Source organism: Labrus bergylta, chromosome 7 (assembly GCF_963930695.1).
Source record: "Labrus bergylta chromosome 7, fLabBer1.1, whole genome shotgun sequence".
NCBI lineage: Eukaryota > Metazoa > Chordata > Actinopteri > Labriformes > Labridae > Labrus > Labrus bergylta.
The window spans coordinates 17,405,463-17,429,751 of NC_089201.1; the positions used below are offsets into that span (position 1 = coordinate 17,405,463).

Genomic DNA, 24,289 nt, shown 5'->3' on the forward strand with positions numbered 1-24,289 from the left:
CCAGCTCTGCCTGTAAGCTCTCCAAGCAGACAAAGTCTTAGACATCATGAAGACAGAAAGACAGGCCTGATAGCAAAACTGACTGTGCCATCAACACTCCCAACACCGAGAACTTCGGTCAGTCAGTGGCTTACCCAGGACTGCAGAGACTCAAGCTCACAAGACTTGATTTGACTTTCATGTTCTTTTCAATGAAATGCTTGAGGTCATCTCAGACTGTCTTTGTCTAGAATACATTGAGGTACGCCAGACTTATCAAACTGCATTCTTAGAAGAAAGTTTGTCTGTTACTAGGCCTACTTTAATTTTTAGAGATGTTTGAATACTTTTTTTTCCCCCCAGTTACCCATAACTGAGTTTGGGTATCCACCAATAATAATAGGTGTAAAAGTAAAGTACTAGGCATGCTGCAAGTTCAGTTACACTTTCACCCGCAGTTGAAAATGTCAGGGTTACACCGTTCTTTCCTGTTCTCACTCTCAAAAAAGAGGACAGAACATTTGGCGCATTCCGGAATGGAGCGAGTGACACCTGGTGCACCAGCTTTACCTGCCGTGCTTGTCAACAAAACAGGCTAGGCAACATTAGCTTTACTACGAGAGAGTACAATTCTGGGTAAACTTCCAGTGAAGCATGACCATCTATCTCCCTTAATGCCTCTTCATTGGTCATCCTGTGAACAAGACGCACCGCCATTGTGTTTTACTCTCGTCACGGTTACATTTTCCATTCATATCACTTTGGCTACAAGTCTAACTTTATAAACTTACACCTGCTCCATCCCAGGTGTGAAAGTTATACCCAAGTGCAACACAAACAGGGCTCAAGTCCAGATGGTACACAGGGTAGAATTTTAAGTTGGTTGTCTAAATAGATCCTTCTTGATTAAATGAGGCTCAGCCACATTAAATTTGTTTGCTTTTTGCCAACGTTATGAGAAAAATTATCTTAAATTAGTTCTTTTTAGCTGCTCCAAGGTTGCAGTACAACACTGTTTGCTGTAAAGGGTAGTGTTTTTGAACGTGAAGAAGACTTTAAATCTCTTTTCAAAAAGTTGATTTTATTCTGAGCAAATATATCACGGTATTGGATAAATACAAACATCTGGTTCATCTAGACGTGTCTTATGAGGCCTTTCCAGATACTGGTATCAGTTTTGTAACAAGTCTATAATCTATAATATTTTTAAAGATGGACAGATTTCTCCAGCAGTTGGCAATTTATTTCACATTAACTTATCTGACAACTGGGTACAAGAGTGTTTAGAGCCTAAAAGAATCGCAGTGTGTTGACAAAAAAAGTCTGGAGACTACTTCAGGGATCAGTGTTTCTAGTAGAGTGGCTTACACAAAGCTTGTTTCATGTAAGAAGGACTGAAGACAGTGGGATTACAGAGCGTAAAACACAGCCAAAGAGGACAAGAGTGTAACTCAGAGAGAGATGGCAGCTGTGGCAGGCTTCTGAGCCAAGGTGCTGGTGTAGAGTGAGAGGGGAGTGTTGATGGGCTTGCCGGGTGGAAAGGAGTGATGTGAGGCTAAGGTCGGGCAGATGGTGGCCGATAATGAGGGTGTAGAGGTGCGGGGAGGAGGGGAGTCGTGCTGTTCGCAGGGCTTGGACTCTGCAGCAAAGGCTCAGCACTGACTTCAAGACCTGGGAGACTGTGAGAAAAAAAAAAGGTGTGGGAGGTGGATAGAAGAAAGGAAGCATTGCCCAAGTGATGAGGGTGAGCCCAGTTGCTCTGTGCAACCTTTAACAAGCACACCCATCATCCCGTGTTGGCTGCAGACCAGTCAACGATTGTGAGAAATATTCAAGCATTCACTCTCTTGAAATTCTTCTGCTCCTTTGGGTGCATGCTCTCCTGGAATCTTTTTTGACCTTACCTTCATTAGTGGGTTGACATTAATGCATAATTGATAAGAAACAAATGAGTCTATGCTAATAATGTGGCTAGAAGTGTGACAGGGAGAGTGCTGATTTTTGTGGTCTAGGGTTTGGCTACCAGGGAAATATCTTCTTTCCAGCCCACCCACACTATCAGATAACTTAAAATACAGCAATTGTGCTATTTGGACCAACAAGGGCTACGAGTAAGAACGGCAGATTAAGATAACAATGAGGGGAACATTAACAGGCTGGAGGAAACGGTTTGAGGTAGTTAGCAGTGAAAATAATCAACATAGAGTCCTCAAAGGCAAAGTTTGTTAAGCCACTATCGACTTATCATCGCATATCTAAAGCTCCTTAGCGCGCCAGCCTGAAAATGTAAGCCCAAGAAAAAAGGAAGTCAGAAAATCAAATAAAGTAATGAAAGGATGTGTCCTAATCCGGCTTAGATGTCATAATTTGTGTTGGCAGAAAAATGTGTGCCTTAGCAGTTTCACATTAACATTCTGATTGGATTTCCTATTGGTGTTGACAGCGCTATGTGCTAATTCTTCTCCTTCAAAAAAAAAGCACGATAAGTCCTTTTTTTTTTATAACCAACATTCTGATTAGCCTGCATATTTGTGGGTAAAATAACGAATTTGTGCGTTATTATTAAGCCCCCTCCTCCCTCCCTACTTTCTGCCTCATTTGGTCGTGATGACAGTTGACAAGCCCCACTGATTTTTTCATTAACAGCTCATACCGTCACCAAAGCGTCGGTGGTACACAGGAAATGAGCGCTCATATCAATATCCCGGATGACATATCACACACAATGCATCTCAAGTAGACACCGACTGCGCTACGTGGTCCCAAGGGTTGGTCCATTGATCATGCTGCATTATCATTATTGATCTATGAGCCAGAGGGGGATAAAAATCAACCACTAGCTTATCTTCAGAAATCTGAGTTCCTGTTGTTGCAAGAAATGGAGAGCTTACAAATAGCACTTTATGTCCTCTCCACATGGGATAAGTATTACCTGGGGGCCTCTGATAATTTGAAATAACTCTGGAGGGCTTTTCTGTTTCAACTTCCATGCTGATCAACATGGCTTTAATTTGTAGAATACAAATTCCTGGGAAAACAACTAAGCTAATCCAGAGCGAATGCACCACACCAAACACTTGAGTTGGGGATAATTGCCAAATTACCAGCGGTCCCCCTGTAAAACTAAACCCATGCGAATAGGACTTAGGGTACAACGTTTTCTCTTGTATGTGTCGCATGTCTCCCTGGACAATCATGATATCACGACAGAAAATATAATTATCAGGCCCATCAATGTGGTGCTTGATTTGGTTTGCCTTCAGGTGAGTGTACAGGGAAGGTAACAGGATTGTTGATCTTCATTTATGACACAGTGTCGGATATGCAGGCATGCTCTTGGGGCTTCTGAGTCAATACCAGTATCAGTTTAAAACCTTTCATTAAGGTAGGTATAACACTTCAGTGGCTACCTTATTTTCTCTTTTATCTCAGAGGCTCCAAGCAGGAAATAAAGCACAGGCGAAAGCCTCTGCTCCATACGGGATAAAATCTATTCTCTATTATTGCACTGCCGTTGCTTGAGGGCTGTCAAGCTAAAGGTAATGGCATTGCCTGTGATAAATTTATGGCTCAGCTGCTCCATGTTCCATGAGGGATATAACGGGCTGGGAATTGTCCAGATTGTTGAAGCCACAGCTAAAATGACAAATGAGCCTCCTGTGACAAATCAACAACGTCATTTACGATGTCGTTCAAATGACTAAGTGTGTACTAATGGTAGTCAATGTGTTATATATTTACACAAAGCTGCATGAATAGATGGTCTGTACCGTGAGCTGTCAAACTTCCAGAAGGATATGGAAGGAACAGAATACAGGGCAAAATACTGTAGATGTGGATGATTTGGTGCAAGCAGCGTTGGAAACATCACCTCTTAACAGCAACAGGGTGGCACTCAACGGTCAGTGGAACAGCTGGTTCAGAGGCCAAGCTGAATGAGGTCCTGAGGTTATGCTGCAGACGCCATGTGGACCATCTGAGAGCCTTTCGTTTGCTTCCTGTCCATCACACCAGCTCTCACCGGATTGGACACCCTGACTTCTCCTTAGCGGGTCGAATCCATTTTCGTCCATTTGTTCTCTCCGTCGTGCCAAACCCAGACTGATCTGCGAGACTGTCCCGTGCCAATTAATCAATACTCCTGGCTAAAGCAAGTTGGCAGTAGTTCAACGGAGCTAAAGCTTATAGGGCACTAAACTGGCTCCAAATTTCCATCTTTTATAGGGTATGAGCCCGTGTATTAAAGCAGGACACGACTCCTCTAGGACCTAACTTTTGTCATCACGCACTAAATAATAATTGGTTTACCAAAGGTTAATTGCTCAATAGATACTAGGCCATTGGAATTTAATTGTGCTGTTAAATGCCTCAGATGTAGCCCATGCCTTTGTAATAGCTCATTTGACTTGGAATGAATGGAAAACTGTTGGATCCCAGATGACTACTAAAATTTTACTAACTGTTGCAATGAGTCCACTCAAATTTGTGGAAATCACAGGTTTGTTCTCTAAATATTAATTTGAGATTCTTGGTTTGGAAACTCTCATAGCACTAACCATCTTCATTTTATTAATTAAAGCACTTTTCCGTGAGTTTGTTTTTCTTGCCCTCCAGCTTTTTCATGTAATCTTTGCATTGGTAGATATCCACAAGTCAGCAAGTTTCAGCAGCGTGTGGGAGCTCTCCCTCCCTCAGCAGATAATGGGAGCATTAAAATGCCAATCTGGGATTTGTTGAGTGCATCAGCTGTGCATGTTAATTCAAATATTCCTCAAGTAGTGGTTGTAAAGTTGATGGAAAATGTGTTCTCATTCATTTCATACCTATCTTTATTTCTACAATGTTTGCAAACGAGATGAAATTACTCTTCTAATCTTCACCTTCAATGAAAGATAAAGACTTCCGTCTTTAGTGCTCTTAATTCATGCATCAACAGGGCACTGAATCACTTTTATGGTAAAAAAAATGTTTTCCTCTAAGCTCCATTACGCGTATGTTTGTTGTTTTATATTAAACAAGGAGGTGTTTAACATTGAACTATGCCAAAGATAAAAGGTAAGAGAGATATAGTAACATATTTGGGAGTATTTGCCATTTGAAAAATCAGTTTTCAACTGCTGGAGCAGCGCCACGGGAACAATTTCAAGGCACAGCCTGTCGAGAACACAACCTAATGGAGGCTTATAAATTATGAGGACAACATCCAGTCGTGCTATCAGCTCATTCCAAAGAGAAGACGTTTGAAGCAGAGTGGTATCAAATGAACCTGGAGCAGACGTCTCATTGCTGTTTATCAAACCTCCCCTGGCAGGCCTGCTGGAAACGCAGACAATCAAGTCAAGTAAAAACATAATTACTTTGTTTATGTACTTCCTCTGCCCTGCCTCCAAGGGCAGAATCGACCCAATTATGACAAGTGAGTGACAATTGAATTGGACAAATACCAGGACGAATGCACAGTGGTAACAAATGTAAGCGAAGTAGCTATGATGAGGATATTTTCATTCTAGATGGCCAATGTCTCAGCTAACAGACGTAGAGCTCTGGATTATTTGCACTTCGTAGTGCTTTTTTCATGTTTAGCTAACATGTAAAATCTACCTTTTCAAAGATGCACATAAATTGAAGAACTGCACTGGAGGATTTTTCTGCTGATTTCCTAAATATGCAGCTGATATTCACACAACTTTTAGCTTTGTTTTGGTCTCCACCAACTCCTAAAATCTAAATCCGGGCTTTAAGCTTCAGAGTATCAAGTCAAATAAAACATATCCACTTCATGTCCTCCATCTGCCCTGCTTCCAAGGACAAAAATCACAAAATTATGACAATTTAGCATCCGCCCTATCTCTCTCTACTACTAATATTTTCAATGCAATTCCAATATAGGTAGGTTAGGAAGCTGAATGTTTTCAAATTTAATAATGAAGATTCCTTGATCTTCATTCATTATTTTGTGTCCCAGTGGCTGAGCAAGCCAATAGACACAGAGATTTTTCGGGTCATATCACTCTTTGTTTAATTGTCAACCTTTAAGCTAACATTTAAAGACTGACATTGTAGAAAAGTATAGAACTTGAAACATTGCATACATGCCTTTCCTGCCTGCCTCGTGTGTATTGAATTGATTCAACATTCAACACTTTTAACTCTGTTCTGGTCTCCACCTACTACTGAGAAGCATCCTGATCGTAAAGCTGCTAGGTGCTAATATGTCTGGATCCTGTTTAATGCTAACACGCTTTTCTACGCTAATCAAGTCTAAAAATGGGCGTCTGTAGAGAGAACTGAGGTTGAACAACACAGTAAATGAGCTGTCCAACCAAACGAATGAGCTAAAGGAGGCTGTAAAGCCCCTTCAGTTGGTTTCACATTAGGGACCCGGATCCGAGTACGCTTGACCCCAAAGTCGGGTTCATTTAATCAGTGTGATCACAGCTCTACTGTACTCATTGAACTTAGACAACAGAGTATGGAATAATTCCTCAAAAGCTTCATACAAGTCATTTGATTCAATGTAATTCTAACAAATAAATATATTGTTTGATCGTGGCCAGAATTGAATTTAAACCCTTCAGTAACAACAACAAACTTAATGCACTTCAGAAATGACTTTTATGTTCTATTAACTTTTTAATATTTAATTTAAATATTTATTTATATCATCCAGTTTGTGTGATGATCAGGCTAGATGTACATGTCCTGTCCTCAGAATGCACGCTGCCTTTAGCACTGACTGTAATTGTCTTTATGTTGCTGTATACTGCTTGAAGTGACATGTGTCGTATTTATCAGAATAAAATATATTGCTTGTGTTGTTTCCATTATAAAAGCGATAACCTCTGTTTTATTAACAATTGAACAGACAGGAATGATAAAAGGTGAACTCTTCATTTACTTCCCAAATACTCCGTCTTTGTATTACTCTGAGGGTTTTACCACAGAGCACGCTGGGAAGCCAAGACTTCTGTCAACATACCCTTGAACATGTTTTCGAGACCATACAGCCCCCCTGAGGACATACACATGATTGGGGCCGGTGAAATTAGATTAACCGTCAGCTTCCTGCTGTTTTGTTTGTTGTGAGGGATCCTGCTGCCAAATGTTCGACAAGGATGTCACACGGAGAAAAAAAAAACGCAGCCACTCTGGATAAAGCTGCTAACCCTGGCATCTGACCCCTTGGCGCGTCCGAGCAGCTACAAGTGCTTTCCATCTCCTCCGACTGCTCAACCTGTCAATCTGCCTATTCAAAGGTTTCCCCTTTCCCCAGGAAAAGCTCATTTTCCCTTCCTCTTGGCCCAGTCAGTAAGTGTCACTTCAGTTTAGATTTCACTGCCTCCCTGCAGCCCAGCACTGAGGCTCCTGTGGAGGGATTTCTGTTGTGGTCCTGCTGTCCAATTAAAAGTGTGGGGCGCCGGGGGTTCAAAAAAACAACTTGCTGTTCAGTAGATGGGTCTATGACTCTTTTCTACTACAACACATGGAGGTGAACTGACTTCATGTTGAGATTTTTAAATCTAACAGTCTAACAGTTTTGAATTAGAAATCATAGGTCATATTCACTCAGTTTCACAAAGCATGAAAAATGTCTTTTATCTTTGATTTCCTATTAGCATTTTTTCTTCTACCAGCTTATAAGCAAACATTAAGACAAAGCAGCCAAACAAAAAACTAACAAAATGTATTTATGATCAGTCAAATGAAGAGTTTCTAAAAGTTTTTTAGATTATTAGCATTTCCTCTGATCTAACTGCTCAACATCCAGATGTTCTTTGGTGAGCTGGCGGTTTACAAGAATCCCATCAGGCCTGTTGCCTGCCAACACCACAGCGGGCTTGAATCTTAATACGGCCTGATGCTTGTCGAGCATCCAATCTGCTCCAGCTTGCAGGCCTGTCTCTGAGAATAATGAGAGGCTGGTTCTGCCACAGAGATTTCCTCAAAGACCGCTGGATTAGGAATTCACAGGAGACGCTGCCTCTGCAAGATGGCAACCCCCTTTTCTCTGCAAATCAATTCTAATTTTACCCTCCACGTCGATAACCTGCTCGTTGATCTCTTTGTCTCAGGCTTGCTTTCTGCTTCCCATCATGTCATCCTTTAGCCAAACCACTCCGGTTAACTTGCTGACAATGCCATGTGAGTATGTTAAGATAGGGTTTCCCATGAACCATTCATTCATCAAATATCCTCTTGAAAAGCTAATGAGAGTGAATGTCTTTAGCTGTAGCCACAACTATCCCAGTTTTTGTTCTTGAAGATGTCCCTCAAGGCTTTTGTTTACCTGCCATCCAACTCCTGTGCTTTCTGTTGGTGTATTGGAACCTCTCTTGGTTTTCCACATCAGTTGTCAGGTTACAGATGTCAGTGAGGGAGAGCACGCTATTAAAGCAGAGAAATATCCTGAGGCAACATATTAAAACAGGGTCACAGGCTAGCTTTCCCCAGAGCTCGCTGTCAAACTTTGGAATTTATGTAACAGGTTATGTTTCAGCAGAGGGTGAGATGTACACAAAGAACTCTCCAAAGACAAAATAATGATCGATAATTCCAAATTGTTGCTGCGTCAATAAATTACCCTCAGATTAAAATGTGTTGAGTCCTATTGGGGGAAATTGACAAGTGCACCTCTTCCAGCGGCTCGGAATATGATAAGATCAGTGTAACTTGTGCTTTGCAAGTCTCTACATTCATTGTGGAAGGAAGACAGCATACACATTAATATTCAAACAAATGAATGCACTCGAATGAAATTGCTAGTAGCAGATAAATACAGGTCAACACATTAGGGAAGCCCTTATCCCATCAGTCTGACCTCAAAAACTTCACTTTAAATATGACTGTGTTACAGAGATCTAAACAACTCTTCATCCTTGGCCTCTGGCTTCCATTTAGTCCCCCAAAATATGGAATTCCATAATTGGTGAATCATATTTGCAGGGTGTAAGGATGAGGATTTTTTTTTTTTGGGAGTGGCATTGTTGCAAAAAGAGCCGGCCAAAGTAGCCCTTAAAAGTGCGGATGTGGCTTCTATCAAATGGCAGAATGAAGCCATCAACCCCATAATCACAAAATTGTCCTCAAAAAAGGAAGCCAAAGCTTTTTTGTCATTTCCTGTAGGTTATGAGGAGCAGAGTAGAAAATTGCTCGGCATGGGCACATAGTTACGTACCTGCTTGTGTATCACCTCTGCCTGATTATTTTGTTTGCTGGAGAACATTTCTGGGCCTCTGACTCACTGGGTTTTATCAAATTTTCTGGATAGCAGCTTTTATCACAATAGCTCTAATCACTCCCACCTTCTCATGCTGGAGTAATGTGACAGTAAAGACACATGACGTCACTGCCTGGAAATTTGAAAACGGAGGTTTTTTTTTAATCATTTGGAGCAGAAAAAATTGCAGAATGACTCGGACAAAAATATAGTACGACAGTATGAAGTGCAGTAGAATACAATGCATATATACTTAGTTTTATATATAACAACAACAAACAACATTACACCTTAATGCCTGCTGCTGTAGATCTGCTAAAATGATTAGTATCGGACCACCCAGCCAAATGATTACTATCGTAGCTGTCAATTCTAGTAATAGCCATTTTGCAACAGTAATTTGACTGGATATGGGTTTTAGTTGAAAACAAACATAAATCAGCCCCAGCTACAAACTCACCCAAGGATTATGAAATTTGGTTGGTGTATGTATCACACGGAGACCTACAGAAAAGCCTCTTGGACCCATGGCATCAACTCAACATGTAGTCCACCATTCAGAATTTCAAAATGGGGTAAAATGATCCATTTCCAAGGCTCCTTCTGAGATGAACTACTTCTGGAATTATCTCATCCAATCAAATTCAAATTTGGTGTAAATCTGGAAGAGACCTTATATATGTATATATACAAAAAATTCAGGTCATGTATAATACTGACAGAGTTTGGCTGTGGCAGATTCTTGGCCCATACAATGGTGGCAGATGGCCGTCCACTCAATTTGAGTTTGCTCGAGGTTTCTACAAGTTAAAAGGACGTTTCTTCATTGCTACTGTTGCAAGGGGCTTTCTGGTGATGGATTAATAATGGGTCTCCTTAACTCATATTAGAAAGATTACAGCCATCCCTCCTCTTGGGGTAAAATGTCCTGAGTTTGTCATGATTTGGTGGCATATAAAGAAGAATGGATCAATTGAGATTCAGTTACGAATACTATCTATTATTTGTGAAAATCTTTTTTATGCCAGATAATCATTTGTCAAGCTTAATCTGTAATAGATTCTGAAGTAATACTGTGGAAAATGTTTTATGATATATTCTCTAAAATGGCTTTCAAACTGACCAAGTAAAGATGAGAGTGTCTGCAGCCAGCAGGTAGGTAAACCAGTAACCTTTGTGAAGGGACAAGATTTCCTCGACTAGATGCACAGAACAGTAGGCACAGAGTCTGTCCCGAATGCTTTGTCTCAGGAATACCTAATGCTCAGCTTTGCAGGAGAGAGGCCAGATAATAAAGCTCAGTCAGGATCAGTGAGGCCGCTCTCCGCTGACTCTCCCCTCATTGTCGGATGCCTCGCTCCCTGGGAGTCGCTCTGCATTATCAGTGATCATCAAAGGCACTGTCAGGAAAGTGTGGAACTGGGGCTTCCACAGGCTGTCCGAGACGCTCTACACATTCAAATGAGACAGGCTTATTAATTCTTCAAAAGCCACACTGCTTCCTTTTCCCCCAGACTCATTTTGGTACATTTAAGGATGATAAAAGCTCAGCCAGGGAGCTCTCCCGCCTCCTTCCGCTGTCTCTCTTTTTCTTTCTCACACATACATCATACATAATGCAGGCACATGCGTTCAGCTGATCTCCAGGAGATATTACTGCTTGCTTCAGAATAGCTGTCATGTCTCAAAGTCTTTTGTGGGAATGGAAATAAGGGCATTTCACGGACAAAATGCAGAGGGAAAAGCTACTGCAGTTTGCATCTATTGTGTAGCTTTTTACATGGCTTAGCTTTATGCTATTTTCTGCTCTAGACCAACAAATACTGCAGTCAGACAGCTCTCAGTGAAAAGATGTGTTTGTAATAGAACCATATCTTAAACACACAGTATGTAAAATCCGCCGCTAGGGGGCTCTCAATCAAAACAACAAAAGATGACGTTGAGGCTCTGGGGGAATCATGGGAGAGATTCTCTCTGCTCTCTCTTTCAGTAGCAGCTCCCGCTTCCTTATGCACCGGTATTTGACGTAACATCTGCTGTTTCCATGGCAACGATAAACATTTAGTGTCTGCATGGCGGCTCATCATGCCGGCTGCCGCGACAAGACACGTCCGGTTACAACTATAAAATTACGGATTTCCCTGGCTTTGATAACTGTTGGAAATATTTGAGGTAATGTAAGTACTCAACAAAATATATATATATAACATAGGCTTAGTACATTTTTAATTAATTTAGATATTTGAATGTAAACATTGTTATAAAATTTTACACATTGTGTCTTGTACAAGTTGGAAGCGTATACAGTATGACCCCAAAACCATTCCCAACCCAGAAAGCTTTTCAAAAATCTTAGGACTTTTTGACATGGTAGTCTTATTTTTCTCGCAAGTTGACCCTTGAAGTTTTAATTCTGTAAAATGAAGAGGCCAATTTCTCAGAAAAATAATGTAAGAAATGGTAGAAGTAAAAGAAATTAGAATAACAGACAGTTTGAGCAGCTTAAGTCTAAGAGAACAGGAGGATGAGAAGGACAAAGTCTTGAAATTCATTACAACTTTTCTTGCATTCTCTATTGCTGCACATTGGATTATATGTGGAACATCAAAAGCTTTAATTATCTTAATTACTCTCCTACATTTGCAAGAAGGGAAGCTCCTTGAAACCAAAGGAAAATGCGAGAGTGTCTGTGGCAAAGCTGGTCGTTAAAATGCACATAATTTGAATGTTATATGAGAACCTTAATTGGTGAATTCATGCTTATCAAGAGGCCTCCTTCATTACAATTCAAGAGCCTCCTTCATGGTGGCCATATTTTTTACATAATGAATGTGATTCTTTTCCTCCCTCAATGCAAGAACTAATTACACAGACCTGCCGATCGCCCCCACCCAACCTACACACCCAGAGTTAACGTGGGAAGTTTGCAGACAAACAGGAATATGAGAAAACTCATTTCTCTTTACTTGTGACACTGGGTGTTAAATACTTAACTCATTATGGATTCATTGAAATCCACACCAATGACTCCATATTAATCTGGTTATAGCACTTGAGCAATGATTATTAGAAATTCTATTGCCGCCCTTGTCATATCCAACATTTCCGTTAGACTTTTCCCATTCACGGTTACAATTACAGCTTTGGAGCACTTCTGTAACTCTTCAGCTAGGATTAACACTCACTGAACTTTCACTTTTCTCCAATGTATATGGTTCAGGGGCAATACTGGAGAACAAAAGGTAACTGCTCCCACTGTTAGAGCCTGTTAATGGATGTTGAAAATGTGAGAAACCCTTTACATGATGACATATAAGGATACTTGTAACACCATTTTTTTTGTGGTGTGTGGAGAGCAACTTTTGAATATGAAATAAACACTTCTGCCCTAATGCACACTGGGATTATTCCCCCTCATCCAAATCCATCAACTGGTTTTAACTGCTTAAAAAAAAAAGGTAAACTAAACAGACGCTATTTATATGAGCAAGAGGCAACTTCTGGTGCTGAAAAACGAAGCCGATGCAAAATTCTGCAGTTCCTCGAGTGTCCACTCGAGGCTGGCTGCAGAAACACTGGAGGTCACATACACACCCATTCAAAAATGACTGTTTTTTTACAGCAGGAATTAACATGTTTACATCCTGGTTGGAAATACAAAATACATCTTATTAGCTCAGGCCTCTGGGATTTTGATTTAATGAAGGATAAGAGTTATTCGCAATAAGACGCGTAGCTGACATGATTGACAGGTGTAGCAGTTTATCAAGATGCTTAAAACCCACCTCAGCCTATCGTTGCCTAGGTTGACTGAAAGTTAGACTGAGACAGCATTTCCAGCATGGCGACCGCAGCTGATAGGACTCCAACGCCCACTGCAGTAATAGATGGGTGACGTCATTCAGGCGTCAAACATTAATATTTACAGTCTATGCTTATGAGTCTTTATGAGGCACCAAAGGGTGGCCATGACAAACACTGATATATGACCTATAAAGTCAAGAATGCCTCGGATATTTGAAGGATAAGATAAAACAATGTGCATAACCTTTGCAAGATCTCATATCCAAGACAAATTTCCCCTGTATTGTATTTTGAATAAGAAAGTATGGATTCCACTTATTGACAGTACTTTTGAAATATGAAAACACTGTGTAACACTGGATTTCAATGTTTGCCAATACTGAGTTCCAATGAGAGCAGAATTATGCCAGACAATCTTGGGGATTCAGGGCCTTAGTATGTTAATCTTAATCACAGCGATGCTTTGACACATGGCTGAGTGAGTATTTAGACCGAGATGTTGGATTTTCTGTGTGTATGACCTGCAACAAGATTGGATGATTTAAATCACTGCATCATAGTTTTGGTTTGTAAGTGGAATCCAAAAGTCCTCTGTAGTCTGATTGTAGTTAGTAACTACGCTTGCATCCACATTTAAATGAATAAATTGAGCCACTGCTAAAAGGCGTTCGAACAGGGGACAGGCTTAGCGAGTGCCCTGCCCTCTTGTCTCAGGAGTCGGTTGGATAATGTGGCGGGGCTCACCCTGAGGTGCAGGGATCTCACTGCAGGGCCAGATGACACTCGTGCAGGTCGACTCTGTCGGGCACAAAGCCCAGCTGACTTGTTCAGCAGAGCTAAGCCAGCAGCGACTGCTGGGGGGGGGGTTAGAGGTTAGCATAAGCCGCTCTGGGCCACCGCAGCCCATTGACTCCGAACAGCAGGGTCAGCTGTGGGGCCGCGAGACCACTCTGCGAGGTAACGCACGCAAACTAAAAGACGTCAACAAGAGAAACATGACAGGAGTAAAATAAGAAAACATTGAGGAGAACCCTTACATGAGGATTATGACAGTTTACAGCACAGGGAGCAGGGAGGGATTGTATCAAAGTCACACAGCTTTAACAGAAGCACAGTACTCAATGTGACCACTGCTTTGGTTTCCCTGTCTTTCTCAGGGGGCTGTTGAGGTGTTGTGGCCTTTTTTTCACAATTGAATGATCTTTTTGTTTGATTTTTTTTTAGCTCATCTTGTTCATGGCGATTTTTCTTTAGTAGGTAGAATAGCTGAAATGTCCTATCAATCTTGAACTATCATTAATTGTTAAGGAATTTACTTCTGCAATGATTTAGATCTTTTCCATGCAAGCCAAAGCAAACGAAACAAGCCTCATTATCATTATGGGTTCATTATTATTGCTGTGTGTGCTGGCCATTAACATATGCATTTGTCATACTCGGGCACTTCATCAAATCACACCATGACTACTGTAGCGGAGACGCTGCCAATATGTATTTCATTTTCATATCAGCTCAGTGACAGGAAAAATACATTATGAAATCAAGACCAAACACATGTTTGCCGACATGTTAATGAGGCTCCGGTCGCCGAGAGAGACAGAGCGGCTATACTGATACATCTTTTTAGCCCAGGGCATGCTAACAGCAGTGTCAATTTCTTATGCGAGTCCCTCAAGGCTGCCGGCACAGAAGATACTTCAGATGGAGAGGCGGTCGGGGTGTGTGTGTAGGGGGGTGGAGGGCTCCTCCCTGAACGCCGCCTCACCGTACGAAAAGATAATTGTCTCCTCCTCACCCGGAGAGGCAGGTGTATTTCTGTGACCTATACCAGGTACTCTTCCCCTCTCGTGCACAGCCTGAGATGTCACAGCAGTTTGCCGTAATTACTTCTGCTGATAGAGGTGAGAGAGGACATTTGCATCAGATGAGGCGCCGAGTGGTCGGGTCTCCCCCACTCGCCGTGTGCAGCTTTTAATGTCACCGTAATCTCTAAAGGTTAGCATTGGCAGCCCTCCTGTATATCTGCACAACGAGCTGAATCAGTGGTTTGGAAATAGGTTTGACATTGAGTTCGGGTAAATGCAGGAACACACACACACACAAAGTCACAAACACAAGGAGAGAAACGCTGGAAGAGAAACATTGTGTATCTTCACTTAATCTGATCTTTTCTGGTGTACTTCTACACTTAGACTGTGGATGAGATTGGCAGGGTCAGGCCGGGATTTCTTAACACAGCCTTCTTCTCTTTAGACTCCTTAGACTGTAGAGATAAACACACAGAGTGAGTGCTCCTTACTCTCTTTTACAGAGAGGTTTGTCACCTTTAAGAACCTGCTCACCGCTGCTGCAATGTGTTTAACCCTGCATTTACCAGTTCTTCATTCATTCCATCTAAGGTAATTACGATTTCCCTAAAACCTATGTGAAATATTTGTATTAAAAAGATTCACAGAAATTTGAACATACTTTCACACAATAAAACATCAGCTTTATTACAACAACATGGTTATAACAGGAGCTCATAGGTTGTTAGGTGATGTAAACTCACATTGTTTTGAAGAGATGGGAAATGATGAAGCCTGTGCTGCAGCTTCAGCAAGGGTTCAATGGTGGAAGCTACTTGTCCTAAAAAAAAACATGTTGCCCTCCAAGCCTCCATGCCCAGGCCCACCCGCAGAAATGGCTGGGCCCCTGAAAGGCTCGGTGAATGGGCCCTACCAGGACATGATTTGAATCAATGTATGTACATACGATCAGTAGTGTTAGCGTTAGCCTCCTGGCTAACATTAGCTCCCTCTGGGCACGCTTACATCAGTAACATAACAATAAAAAAGTTCATATTATTTTGAGAAGAACATTTTGAGACAGTTTCGTTTTACTGAAGCAACTATAAATAAAAATGTTTGTTTCCGTTATTTTAAATGCCACTCAAAAGGCAAAGGCCAGGACCTCAGCACCCTCTGCATGCAGAGTTTAGACTTCTGCCAACAGGGAGGAGGTTCAAGAGGACCAAATCTAACAGATACCTGAGGTTGTTTGTCCCATCTGCAGTTGGGTTTTTAAATAAGCTGTAGGCATTGTTGCCTTTACACTTTTACTATGTTGGGCTTTGTGTCTCTTATCTCCCTCACGTCCATCATGATGATATCCATGTGTTGTGCTTTATATGTATTTATGTCTTTGTGCTGTTTTTAGGATGTCTCGCCTGTATGAACCTCTGTTGCAAACCAAATTGCCCCTCTGGGACAATAAAGATTTTCCAATCCATTCCATCCAATCCAAGGGTAATGGTGAGTATTTAGGTTTTTAAAAAATGTGGTCATTGTTGCTTTAAATTAGGATGTACCATGTTTTATTTGCTAACCTATAGGCCCTCCCAATGAGACGGGGTCCCACAGAGCTTTCCCCTTTATCTTCCACATCCTGCGTTTCCCACCCCTAGATTTGATATTTAACATACCAAATCTGGTTATAAAAATACAAAAGTGAATGTAGATTATTTTGCCAATTTTAAAATGAGTCACTGACTATTGCACAAGTGCAGGCAGCCAATGTTCATATACAACAATCACGCTAGTATTAGAACACTTAAAATAAAACACTTAACAAGCCTACAGGCTGTAATTCAGAACCATCTTTGGACCCACTGAACAGTTGTTCACTGGTGCTGCAGAGGTGTAACGTCAAGAAGTGCTTCATCTCCCCGTCTCTGTGCCATCTCTTCTATTCCTCCCATCTCCCACTCCAAGAGAACCATCCTGCCTTCCTCAGTCTCTAAATCCCACACCTCCCAGAGCATACGCGTCTGTTCATCACACTTTCTCCTTTCCCTTCTTCTCTTTTTGTTTCTGCGATTCTGGTGACATTTTCATACTGCCAGATCCTTGCCTTGAGACATTTGTGCATGTGCCCACACCTCTCCGCCCCCTGGAAAAAAAAAAAAAAAAAATCACACCTAAATACACACACAGAGAATGCAGATACACACACACACTCCTCGCCTGGAGCCGGGCCCCTCTGTGCTCATCTACCTCAGAGAAGCTGGAGCTTGGCATAGAGAGGAGGCTCCGGTGGATTCTGTGCTCCGCCTGCCAATGCTGCTCTTTTGATCTGCAGCCAGCTGATGACAGATCTACATTAAGCTCATAGTCTTCTCTCCCTCGCTCTGCTTCTCCTCTCCTCCAGCCTGACACCGGGGCGAAATGTTGCTGTAAGTCCATGAGCATCGGTGGGAATCGACATCTCGAGGGGTCGACCCCGTGAGTCTCCTCTCACACCAAAATGAGAGAAATATAGAACCCTGAGTGGGTTTTTCAGCGCGCAGAGGAAAGCCATGTGGGTGTAAGCCAAAGATAGTGTCAGACCAACCATCCAGGAGGAGGCCTTGCACTTCTCTGATGTGCACCCTCAAGATTCGGAGGAAATAAATCACCATATTTGTGCACATACAATACAATGTTAATAATGTATGTACCTGATCACCCTGTTAGCTGACACCTATAATGTACAGCTCCTCCGCTAACTGGCATCCCTCCTTTTTTCTTTTAGGTTTTTCTCTCTCTTCAGCTTTTGCTGTCAATATAGAGAGAAATGTGAAAACATGTATGTTAGTCATCAATGTAGAAATATTTGTAGTGTTACCTAAAAGCTGTAAATTCTACTTCTACTTTTGATTCATTTAAAAACTCCTTCAAAGGACATAACTTAAGTTAATTGACTTCCGTTCACAATACTTTTATTCATGTCATAAGCTTCTCCATAAGGATACAATACCAACAATACAATCATTGTATCACACGAGTCAGGGTGACAACATATTGCTGTATCCATAGTTTGTCCTTCGCCTTATTTAGCAAAACCTTACAGGTTGTGTCTCTCTGCTGTTTGACTGGTTTTGTGACACATCCTCTCTCTGGATTCCTAAATCATCCAATGAGCAGAAGACCTGATCTTTTTTAACGCCATATGGTCATAAACATCCAATATCTCCAGCAGAGTGGCAGCAGATTAAACAGAACTATCACATTCTTCACTTGAAGCAGAGTTGAGTTTACATTAAAAACAGGCAACAGTCCTTACAAGTATGAAAAGGTTTGGTTCAAAATACAGACAAAGGCTTTAAATAACAGTGGACTTCACTCGAAAAAAAAAAGGCTCAGTCAACATGGAAAGCTGCAGCATACAATGAGAGAACAAAGACTAAATCACATGAGAGGAGAAGGGGAAAGTAGTGAGAGAGATGAAACTCTTTAGGACAGGTGAAAAAACTTAAAAGGAGGGAAAACAAAAGGGTATGAGGTGAAGATATCAGAAGCAATAGGAGACGTTAATATGCAAAAATAAAACTGGAATATAAATTAAACAATGACAAAAAAAACTGGAAAATAAAAACCTCCAACCTTCAGCCTTAGCTATCCTGTTATCAAACCTCAAGCAGCACTAGATGGTCCCAAACTAATGATAGCTGTGGCTCTATCTGACGGCCAAATAGTGTCAATGCACGGCCCATGCACTCCATCCAATAGGTCTTATGTGTCCAGGCTGAGTGTCAGCAGCGTGCTAGTTTCTCCTTAATCATTGCATTTTAGTGATGTTCTTTGCAATGTGTTGTTAATGCATGTTCAAGGTGCAATTACAATGAAAGTGCAATTTACTGCTCTGTCCTCAAAGAAGAGTGCTCTCTGAGGCTGCAAAAACGTACGTTTGTAGTCGTCTGTGATGGATTCCTCTTTGTGTGAATGGTTAATGTGAGGGATGAGTCTAAAGTGAACTCTGGTCCTGAGTGACTCACACCGAAAACCAGACACTTAGCTTAATGTGTCAGACTAACAGCAGACACTATTTCATAACACTCTCTTCACTCAAGGGACATTTCCAAGCATAAGAAAACTCATTGTTATACAGTATTTTCTCAAAGTAGGTTTTCTTTGGCCTTGGAAAAAAAAAAATCATGATTTCGAGGTAAATTTGGTTTGCTGTAATTAGTTCCATAAAAAAAAAAAAAAAAAAAAAAAGCTGCCAAAAAACAATGCAGCATATTGTGTTTCTTAGCCAAACACTCCTCTGGTGTAGCTCAAAATTAATTACAAAATGAAAAGCTTTTCAAACAGGAAGGGAGTCTGACGACTTTTTCTTGTTCTGTGCCTGAATTATTTTAGAAAAATTTTGAGAATGCCTCGCCAATTACAGATGCATTGAAAGCTGCGATATCTGCCAGGGTTATATGATTTCAGAAGATGGAAAACAAAACACAGCTGTACTTCGCCACAAACATTTGGATAACACAGCACTGTGCAATATGACAATCAGGCGTCTTGCTTCCACACAGCCAAAAGTGTGAATCTGCCAAACAAAATCTTCAACCAAAACCACCACAATTTACTGGCAGACCAGTCGTCATCATTGGACCAACGAGTCTGCTTAGTTGCTTGCAAAGTAGACGTTCAGAAATTGTACTCAGCCACCTCAGTGTTTGCATTATAATGCATTTTTCTAGCGGGTATACGTGTTGGTGAAAAATTGTGCTTTAAAATGCAGCAGAATGAGAGTAATCACACAGGATGCATGGCTAACAGCTGCAGATGAACGAAGAGTGGCGGGCAGTGATGGAAGCTCGGCATTAGAGAAACACAACCAGCTGTTATTTCTAAAGGGGATCATCTGCTTATCACCGCCATATCCAGCAGGAATTTCTCGCCTTTGCTTTATGTGGCGTGGCAGGCCGATTTAACTGATGTGCAACTGTATGCTGAAAGGTGAAAACACGGTCTCTCAGACACCCCCCCCCCCCACCCCCGCCGTTTAAATTTAAACCCCCTGTGATTGAGTGTATAAATTTAAAAAAGTGGGGGATGAGGGATGGCAGAGAGTGTTTGGTTAGAGCCGACTGTATTGTTAGTGTTTGTCATTAAGGAGCCATCCTTTGATTCAGCGGGGCAATGCCTTTGTGTGGGCTGCAAATTGGCAATCGGCCTACCACATTACCATTCTAATGGTCACTGTAAGGGGTCTCTGAGGAGGTCAAGGCCTGCCTCGGCAGAGGAGAGAGCCCTATTATGTTACACCCTAAAAGATCATCGTTTTTGTTGGGTGTATAGGAGAATAGAAGAGTGCACAAACACAAACATCACATGATTTCAGCTGCAGATGCAGATATTTAATCAAGCTGTCTTTTGTAGTAAGACCCTCAGTCTCCCCAGACGATGGCGTTGTATCTGGACACGTGGCACACAGTGAGAATGGGACTGAACAGATTAAGAGTAACACAAAGAGTCAGAGTGAATGTGGGCATGAGAGGGAGACAGAATGATGTGCAGCAGGCTAGCAGTGAATATGTCACTCAAACCAAAACACTCCTCTAAACTCGTCGTCGGCATTCAGTGGCTGCACCTGCTGTCAGGAGCTTCATACATCATCTCTATCAGGAACCGGACTTACAAATGTCAGCTTCAATGAACACACACCACGTCTTTCAAGCGCCCTGTGATTGTGGTGCTTCAAAATGTAACAGTTAAAGGTCACTTAGGCAAATGTCAAAGACTTCTGAACACAGAGATAATGATTTGGCTTTGATCAACTGCTCTCACTGACATATAGTCCACCTTAGCTTTGGATCAGATTTATGCGTTTTAAGCATTTGGTGCTTTCACACACGCCCAAAATCCTGAAAAATTCCTGAAATTTTCAGGAGTGTGGATGCAAGTGTGAATGCAATTGGCCCCAGCTTTTTTCTGTCAGTTCCATGGAAAATGTCTTTGTGAAGTTGGGGTAAGTTGAAATGGGAGAGCAGCAGGTAAAAGTCAGGAAAATTCACCAAGGGCTAGCAGGACTGGTGGATGACGTTGACTTCACATTACCAGTGAGTGACTTGGGCAATCATCACGCATGTAGTGAAGCTGCTTCATCCTCCTTTCTGCTTGCCAGAATGTTCGTCTCCAACTCTTTTCACCACCAGTCATCAAAGCTCAGTCAGACTTTGCTTTGCTAGACATACTGGCTATCTTGTCAACTCTACTCTTGGAATGTCCTTTCTAGGTCCCGCCCCGCCCCCTGAGACCCACATGTACAACTCAACACTGTAAGGGACGCGTGATGAACAACTTTGAACTCTCACCTTAAGAAGAGGCTGTGTCCTCCCATTCTGAAATGTAAAGCTAACTCCGAAATGCCTTTGACCTGCATTCCCTTGGTCCATTTGGCACATCCTCAAAAATCAACGCGTTACATATGCCTGATGCAGGATACACATGACTGGTAGGGGCAGTGAAGAGTGTGATGGGATGTGACAGAGTCAACACAGCAGCAGGGACAGATACATATTTTAATATAGTATTTAGAAGAGTTATAGTTTAAGAAAATGTTTTTTTTTTTTTTACCGAGAACTCATTGGGATTTCTGCACTCCTACACCCTGCCTCTGTGTTACATATTTTGCTTGATGCTGCCATTTCCTTTGACAAGCATGTGTTCATTTCCTGCCATAATATAGTAAGCCTGCACTGTTTGCAATAATGTTCTTTCAAAGCCAGCTTCACCAGCCTTCCCTGATATGAAATCTTAGCACACAGTCTTGCTCTGAGCCATGCTGTCCCGTAGAAGAAACAGCTGTTTGCATGAATCTTTAATGCACAGCCACATTGGCATGGCATTGAAGCAGATGAGAAATTGGAGGATCACCTCAATCTCTGATTTAAGCTGTTTCAAGTCCCCGCTGTTTCAGAATGTCAAACGTCTCATTTACTGGAGTGCACCACTTAAAAATGTTAAAGGTTAGAAAAACAAAAACAGCTACAGCTACAGCACTTTAGCCAGTGCGTAGCTCTGTGACGCAGAGTTCCTTCAGTGGTTTGTAGAGCATGTGGGCAGAGTCCAGACGGAACAGAGAGAATCAGCTTTTCATCGTCTGGAATCACAAGGCTTTGCAAATCAAATGTCTGACGTGGGAACAGAAAAATGTTTGAAATTCATCTTTCAAAGTGAAAACCAATATTTTTAAAAATGTGCAGTATCACAACATGTTAAATTAGATCGAGCCAGGTTTACAAAGAATTTGAAGCATTTTCCTTTACTTCCCTTTGGTGAAATGAAAGTACTCACAAGATAGTCACAAGGTTTAGTAAAAAGTACACTAATGTACATAACCAAGTCTGACCCCTTTACAATTTCTTTTTATTGTTGTATCAGAGAATCTACATAGAGTTCTTTAAGACTTTTTCTTAGGCTGGCTACACGAATCGATTTTAAAATCCTAACCAAGTTTAAAAATGTGGGAGACCACAGACATGAGGAGAGTTTCGGCCTATTTTTAAAATTTGAATCCTCCAAACGTGATTTCAGAATAAAAACAAATATGGAGGACGATGGACGTTGTCAGCTGGCTGTCCTGTCAGGCATTCTGTTTCGCAGTGAAAAACAAGAAGAAAAAAAAAGACTATGGGTTAAATCCTGGTTGAGAAGTTGTGTTTATGTTCACTGCCATGAGCTGAAAAAGAAAGCAACATCCGGATTGTAACGCTTCCTGGTCTGCACGCTCTCATTGGTCTGTTATTGGTATTCTGTCGTCGGCAGCCTGACTGATTAAATGTCAAACTTGCTTGTTATTTTCGATCCAAGATCGGGGAGGCTCCGACTCGATAGGGAGCAGTAAAAAAAAATCATATAGGCAACACTCTTGAGGAATATTTGGACAAATAACTGGTTGTGACATGTCAAATCAAATCAGGCCACACCCCCATGATCTTTGGTCTGAAATCGGAGCTAGCTTAAGTTCATTAAAACTAACATAATGCGCTTTTAATGCACCACAAATCAAGTGACAGCCTCTACAGCCAATAGGAAGGTGTCTCTCCAGAGTTGCTGTGTCAGGTCTGTTGGAGACAGTGGGAGAAATGGTCACATTTTACAGGGGGAACCAGTATCCGACCCTAACACAGAAGCTTTGGCTCCAGGTTCCCCCAGTAAAATGAGTCCATTTCCACCACTGCTCCCAAGAGTACATATTTAGTATTTTCTGTGATAGCAATTAGATGTTTTAAGTTAAGTTTAACGACGATATAAAGTCATTACCAGAAATATGATTAGTTTAGTCGCCTAATTGGTGGTTGGCAAAACAATTGTAATTATGTGTAATTTTTTCCTTCCACAGAGAAACATTGAACAGTGGTGTTGGTACGTTTATGAACACAATAACAGAGAGTCACATAGACCTGCAGTGACAGCCAATACCTCAGAGCTGCGCATAATATCGAGGTGATGAATTGACTTCACCTGTGTGCAAACCAATAATAAGCACGGCTGTCTGAGAGCTGAGAATTTCCAGCATATTGAAAGAAAAACACACAACCCACACACACACACACACACATTGTGTTGTTGGTCTGTCAGAGTGTTTTGTGGTCTTAATTTAGAGGGATATTTAATGGTCCCTCTGGATTTGGCATCCAACCCAAAGAGTAAGTATTTCTCCTCGTTTTATATTTCTCTGCAAAAAAGCACTTTGGAGAAATAAGCTAAAGAGTCAACACCGTAAACTGGATATGCTGCCCAGCACAGAAGAGCAACGCGGCTGTCAATATGGCTGCGAGTTTACAATTGTTGTGCTTGCCGACTGCTGTCTGTATCACACAAGTGTGAAAAGCAATAACACCACCAAAGTGCAACTGTTGGCGGTCAATATTTTCTCTCCCTGATAAACCCTCTGGGCAGCAGCGTTCCCTCATCTAGCCAACACAAACACAGCTTTGCAGTTTCAATCTGTCACAGTGTGTGAATATCAAGTCAGGAAGGGGGGGGGGGGGAGAATTCAAAATGTAAACCCTGGTCTTTTACCACTCTGCATTCTCAAGTTTCACAAAGGAATCATCCAAATGTGAAGTTTAAGGATTGCCTGAGATAAAGTCACGCTCCTCAGCAGTGTCAGCGGGGTTAAAAAGAACTCCCCGCTGAAAGCAAATTAGTCTCCACGGCTGTTCCGCTGCGACTTTGATTCAGTTTACCTTTTTCTCATGTCACTCCTCTGCGGGGGGAACGTTTTATGAAAAAGCAATCTGAGGCAGCTACTGTGAACCAGACAAGAAATGTGTAATCGAGCACAGCACACACTCTAGAGATGCAAAAACAGAAAGAAGTATAGAGAAGAAACGTACCTGGAAGAAGTCAGATGTGTTTATTGGAGAGAGTCTGCAGGCTGAGCTGGACGAGATGCATGAACACGTCTGGCTCAGAGTTATCTGAGAAACAAAAAAAAGACACGTGACATGTCAGTGTGATTACACAGCTGTGTAACATC

At 41.6% G+C, this 24,289-nt stretch overlaps 1 protein-coding gene across 4 annotated transcripts in view; it reads right to left on the minus strand.

The window, feature by feature from the left end:
* The window catches only part of LOC109986539 (mgat4 family member C), a 127,657-nt gene that overhangs the window by 38,242 nt on the left and 65,126 nt on the right, over positions 1-24,289 (minus strand). For all 4 annotated transcript variants that reach the window (XM_065956921.1, XM_020637233.2, XM_065956920.1 and 1 more), the window contains one exon: positions 24,147-24,230. The gene's annotated coding sequence lies outside the window, so the exon portion shown is untranslated. The remainder of the gene's footprint in view (positions 1-24,146; positions 24,231-24,289) is intronic.